Source organism: Pseudophryne corroboree, chromosome 2, assembly GCF_028390025.1.
Source record: "Pseudophryne corroboree isolate aPseCor3 chromosome 2, aPseCor3.hap2, whole genome shotgun sequence".
NCBI lineage: Eukaryota > Metazoa > Chordata > Amphibia > Anura > Myobatrachidae > Pseudophryne > Pseudophryne corroboree.
Window position 1 is genome coordinate 660,506,993 of NC_086445.1, and position 6,582 is coordinate 660,513,574.

The 6,582-nt window shown below is 50.0% G+C and overlaps 1 non-coding gene across 1 annotated transcript; it reads left to right on the forward strand.

Moving 5' to 3' along the window:
* The first annotated feature begins 216 nt into the window (after positions 1-216).
* LOC135052800 (U1 spliceosomal RNA) lies at positions 217-381 on the forward strand. Its single transcript, XR_010242272.1, has one exon. It is a non-coding gene; the product is annotated as a U1 spliceosomal RNA (small nuclear RNA).
* The last annotated feature ends 6,201 nt before the right edge of the window (positions 382-6,582 follow it).

Below are 6,582 nucleotides of genomic sequence, written 5' to 3' on the forward strand. Positions count from 1 at the left end.
CCCAGGAATGCTTGCACTAGTTGTTGCATTTGGTTTGTTGTTTGAGGGGTGCTTCAGTATTAGGCAGCCTTCTGCCCTCCCACATTCGTCTGAAAATGTGTTCTCCCTGCAGTTGTTGTCCCCAGATGAGAGTTCCCTTGTGCTGCCTCAGTTGAATCTCCTTTACTTGACGGAGGTGTGCCTGAGCAGCGGCCCTCCCCAGCCCTATCTCAAATCATACTTATTTTGCATAGGTGATACCATGGTCATGAAGATTGTTTTCCCAGGGTGAGGTTCATTCATTGCATTCTGGGTATGCTGACCTCTGTGATTTCCCCAAATGTGGGAAACTCGACTGCATAATTTGTGGTAGGGGGGGGACTGCATTTGTGCTTTCCCCTGGTTGGCTCTCGTATAATTCAGATCTCTTTGTCTCAGGTCTCTCTCCAGCCTAGTTTGCTGTCTGTTTCCACTTCTCTTTTCTTGAGCCCCTCCCTTCTATGCCCTTGCACACTATCCTGACGTCTCCCGTCTGCTTACTTTGTGCCTTCCAACGCACAATGCGAACTACAGGTGGTGTTGCAGGGCCCACACCCTTTAATGTGCCTTACAGAGCAGCTCTGAAGCTGTTACAGTGCCCAGCTGCTGCAAGAAATCAGCTTGAATGCTTCAGGGGCAGGGGCATGGCCAACATGAGCCCCACACCGAAGGAGGGTGGGGGTGTTCAATGCGAACTAGGGGTCATCCAAGCGCCCCTTTTCTCTTTTCATATGCAGATGAGGGTTCCAGCCAACTTTGGCCCACTGCTTGGATGACATCACCGTATGCAAATCCGTCTGCTGCAGACCTTTCCCCAGGAATGCTTGCACTAGTTGTTGCATATGGTTTGATGTTTGTGGGGCTTCAGTATTAGGCAGCCTTCCGCCCTCTCATGTTTATCTGAACATATGTGGTCTCCCTGCAGTTGTTGTCCCCAGACAAGAGTTTTCTTGTGCTTCCTCAGTTGAATCTCCTTAACTTGACGGGGGGGGGTGCCCGAGCAGCCGCCCTCCACAGCCCTATCTCAACACATGCTTTTCTTGCGTATGAGATCTCTTGATCATGAAGATAGTTCTCACAGGGTGAGGTTCATCCATTACATTTTAAAGTAGGAAGGTACAAATTACATATTCAAATTACATATATGTGCTGGATTCAAATGTTTTCCTCCATTCCTTTCTCAATTGTGCCCATCAGCAGCTATTCTAATGTTGCTGCCAATGGGTGTGACACATTCATTTCTTCTGTGGGGTACACTGGACTCCACAAGGATTCACATTGGGGTGTAGAGTAGGATCTTGATCTGAGGCACCAACAGGCTCAAAGCTTTTGACTGTTCCCAAGATGCTCAGCGCCCCCTCCTCTATAACCTCGCTTTCATGAACAGGGAGCTCAGTTTGTAGTTGGTGCCTTCAGTAGCAGGCCACTTAACAGGGGGCTGCCTCAGGCAGCCAATTCTTAGCTATTAATTTTGACAAGAAAAGAAGAACTTTTTTTTATAAGAATCTACAAGGGCTGCAGCAGGCTAGGTCTAATAGACATCTTTACTGCAGCCCCATCACTCCTAGCGGAGCAGTATACTCCCGTGCCCTGGTTGCTGGGTCACTGCAGTGGAGGCTCCGGTTTCTTCCTAAGGTCAGTCACACACACACACCGCCCTCCGGGATCACGAGGCCGCTGATGAAAGGGAGGTAAGGTACTTCTGTGCCCGCACTATACCGTGATCCAGCGTGGCTGTAGGGGGCGGGCCATGTGCGCACTGGCGTGGACACTGATTACTGGGCAGCCGCTCCACTAGCCACCAGGGACAGTGAAGGAGCACAGCTCTGGGGGGTTTTCTCTTATATTAACCCCATTTTGTACTACCCGCAGTGCATTGTGATAGGTAATAGAGCCTGATTCAGGTTGGATTGCAATCGCAATAAGCAATCCAACTGCAAAAATTGCTAAGAGCATACGCATGCGCCTGCATTTTCTGCGGCACCCCGCAGATAATGCGATCGCCTCTGACTGTCAATCGGTGCTGGGGGTCAGCAACACTCCATTTCTAAGTCGGAGATGGAGCGGTGCGTGGGCTTCAAAATGGGGTCGGCAACGGAGAAACAGGAGGCGTGGTCGGAGCGGCAGCATGACATCACATGCAGCAGCTGCGATCCCAAAAATGGTGGCGGCTTCCTGCGCACACATACAGTCTGCACCAACAGGAGGCTAACCCATTTTTTATGATCACGCTGAACTGCACTGCGACTGCAATTTCAGCGTGGTCAAGAAGGGAGGCGGCATGCTGGGTGGCCCCAGCATGTGAACCAAAGGATTGCAAATTCTGTTACTTAGCGGAATTTGCAATCCTTACTGAATTAGGCCCATTGATTACAAAATTTATTTGTAAATATTTGAAGTTTTTCTTCAGGGACTAACACAAAAGATGCTTGGGGCTACTAACACATGGGTAAGCCACGTAAAGCTTCCCATGGGTCAGTGGCATCACAATGGGGTTGCGGCCCACACCCGAGTGTCACCCGCCAAGGGGGGTGACACCAAAGTGCCGGCTCCTCTTCAGTGACAGAATATGGGTGTTTCACTGTGACATTACGTGCAACACCCAGTTTCTGTCACTGTGCAGGAGCCAGCACCACTCACACACTAGTCCCCGGGTGCAGCACTCAACCCCCGGGATACCCGGAGCTACAAAATGGAGATTCAGGCCAACAGGCCACACCCCTACCTATGAGACCATGCCTCCTTTTTACCATTGCGCTGCTTATCTGCGCGCACTGCATTACAATCTCCCTCGCTGCCTCTCTGGGTGTCACCAATGATAGTGACACCTTTGCCATGCTTGTAGCAGCTGGTCCTAAGATCTACGCCTCCAGCCCTGAGTGTTTGCCCTTGTGACTTGTTGATCATCATAGCGAAGCAGATTCTTACAGAAAACTGCAGGGGCTTAGATTGAAATGAAAAACATTGACGAACCCATCATTTCAGCAACAGGGTCTGCCACACGGCTGACTGAAATGACTGGTTGGTTTGGGCCCCCACCAAAAAAGAAGCAATCAATCTCTCCTTGCACAAACTGGCTCTACAGAGGCAAGATGTCCACCTCATCATCCTCCGATTCCTCACCCCTTTCACTGTGTACATCGCCCTCCTCACAGATTATTAATTCGTCCCCACTGGAATCCACCATCTCAGATCCCTGTGTACTTTCTGGAGGCAATTGCTGGTGAATGTCTCCATGGAGGAATTGATTATAATTAATTTTGATGATCATCATCTTCTCCACATTTTCTGGAAGTAACCTCGTACGCCGATTGCTGACAAGGTGAGCGGCTGCACTAAACACTCTTTTGGAGTACACACTGGAGGGAGGGCAACTTAGGTAGAATAAAGCCAGTTTGTGCAAGGGCCTCCAAATTGCCTCTTTTTCCTGCCAGTATACATACGGACTGTCTGACGTGCCTACCTGGATGCGGTCACTCATATAATCCTCCACCATTCTTTCAAAGGTGACAGAATCATATGCAGTGACAGTAGACGACATGTCAGTAATCGTTGCCAGGTCCTTCAGTCCGGACCAGATGTCAGCACTCACTCCAGACTGCCCTGCATCACCGCCAGCGGGTGGGCTCGGAATTCTTAGCCTTTTCCTCGCACCCCCAGTTGCGGGAGAATGTGAAGGAGGAGCTGTTGACGAGTCACGTTCCGCTTGACTTGACAATTTTCTCACCAGCAGGTCTTTGGATAACTCAGGTCTTGTCAGCCTGGGTGGTGAGAAACGTGGTTCCGGTATCCATCGTTAATTCAGAGGCAACTAGAGACTTGATTGAGGTACAGTGTCCCCGGTACCAAATGCCATCTAGGTTCCATTTCTCTAGGCAGGCGATACCGAAAATGTACACAGACCTCAGAAAAAGAGTCACCAGTGTCCTAAAAAATGCAGTTGTACCCAATGTCCACTAGTCCACATGTTCGTGGTTAAGTGGAGCAGGGCAGACTCAGGACCATATGACTGTGACAGCCCACTGGGTAGATGTATTGCCTCCCGCAGCAAGAAGAGCAGCGGCGGCACCAGTAGCAGCATCTCGCAAATGCCAACTCGTTCCTAGGCAGGCTACGCTTTGTATCACCGCTTTCCATAAGAGGCACACAGCTGACAACCTCTTACGGAAACTGAGGAACATCATCGCAGAATGGCTTACCCCAATTGAACTCTCCTGGGGATTTGTGACATCGGACAACGCCACCAATATTGTGCGTGCATTACATCTGGGCAAATTCCAGCACGTCCCATGTTTTGCACATACATTGAATTTGGTGGTGCAGAATTATTTAAAAAACGACAGGGGCGTGCAAGAGATGCTGTCGGTGGCCCGAAGAATTGCGGGCCACTTTCTGCATTCAGCCACCGCGTGCCGAAGACTGGAGCACCACCAAACATTCCTGAACCTGCCCTGCCATCCTCTGAAGCAAGAGGTGGTAACGAGGTGGAATTCAACCCTCTATATGCTTCAGAGGATGGAGGAGCAGCAAAAGGCCATTCAAGCCTATACATCTACCCATGATATAGGCAAAGGAGGGGGAATGCACCTGACTCAAGCGCAGTGGAGAATGATTTCAACGTTGTGCAAGGTTCTGCAATCCTTTGAACTTGCCACACGTGAAGTCAGTTCAGACACTGCCAGCCTGAGTCAGGTCATTCCCCTCATCAGGCTTGTGGGACTTGTGGATGGAGCCCTTAATTCGCTTAACCAGGATTCAATCTGTTGAAATCAGAGCAATAAATTTTGGCCACCGTGCTCGATCCTAGATTTAAAACCTACATTGTATCTCTCTTTCCGGCAGACACAAGTCTGCAGAGGTTCAAAGACCTGCTGGTGAGAAAATTGTCAAGTCAAGCGGAACGTGACCCGTCAACAGCTCCTCCTTCACATTCTCCCGCAACTGGGGGTGCGAGGAAAAGGCTAAGAATTCCGAGCCCACCCGCTGGCGATGATGCAGGGCAGTCTGGAGTGAGTACTGACATCTGGTCCAGACCGAAGGACCTGGCAACGATTACTGACATGTCGTCTACTGTCACTGCATATGATTCTGTCACCTTTGAAAGAATGGTGGAGGATTATATGAGTGACCGCATCCAGGTAGGCACGTCAGACAGTCCGTATGTATACTGGCAGGAAAAAGAGGCAATTTGGAGGCCCTTGCACAAACTGGCTTTATTCTACCTAAATTGCCCTCCCTCCTGTGTGTACTCCAAAAGAGTGTTTAGTGCAGCCGCTCACCTTGTCAGCAATCGGCGTACGAGGTTACTTCCAGAAAATGTGGAGAAGATGATGATCATCAAAATGAATTATAATCAATTCCTCCGTGGAGACATTCACCAGCAATTGCCTCCAGAAAGTACACAGGGATCTGAGATGGTGGATTCCAGTGGGGACGAATTAATAATCTGTGAGGAGGGCGATGTACACAGTGAAAGGGGTGAGGAATCGGAGGATGATGAGGTGGACATCTTGCCTCTGTAGAGCCAGTTTGTGCAAGGAGAGATTGATTGCTTCTTTTTTGGTGGGGGTCCAAACCAACCAGTCATTTCAGTCAGCCGTGTGGCAGACCCTGTTGCTGAAATGATGGGTTCGTAAATGTTTTTCTTTTCAATCTAAGCCCCAGCAGTTTTCTGTAAGAATCTGCTTCGCTATGATGATCAACAAGTCACAAGGGCAAACACTCAGGGCTGGAGGCGTAGATCTTAGGACCAGCTGCTACAAGCAGGGCAAAGGTGTCACTATCATTGGTGACACCCAGAGAGGCAGCGAGGGAGATTGTAATGCAGTGCGAGCAGATAAGCAGCGCAATGGTAAAATGGAGGCATGGTCTCATAGGTAGGGGTGTGGCCTGTTGGCCTGAATCTCCATTTTGTTGCTCCGGGTATCCCGGGGGTTGAGTGCTGCACCCGGGGACTAGTGTGTGAGTGGGGCTGGCTCCTGCACAGTGACAGAAACTGGGTGTTGCACGTAATGTCACAGTGAAACACCCATATTCTGTCACTGAAGAGGAGCCGGCACTTTGGTGTCACCCCCCTTGGCGAGTGACACTCGGGTGTGGGCCGCAACCCCGTTGTGATGCCACTGACCCATGGGAAGCTTTACGTGGCTTACCCATGTGTTAGTAGCCCCAAGCATCTTTTGTGTTAGTCCCTGAAGAAAAACTTCAAATATTTACAAATAAATTTTGTAATCAATGGGCCTAATTCAGTAAGGATTGCAAATTCTGCTAAGTAACAGAATTTGCAATCCTTTGGTTCGCATGCTGGGGCCACCCAGCATGCCGCCTCCCTTCTTGACCACGCTGAAATTGCAGTCGCAGTGCAGTTCAGCGTGATCATAAAAAATGGGTTAGCCTCCCGTTGGTGCAGACTGTATGTGTGCGCAGGAAGCCGCCACCATTTTTGTGATCGCAGCTGCTGCATGTGATGTCATGCAGCCGCTCTGACCACGCCTCCTGTTTCTCCGTTGCCGACCCCATTTTGAAGCCCTGCCCACGCACCACTCCATCTCCGACTTGGAAATG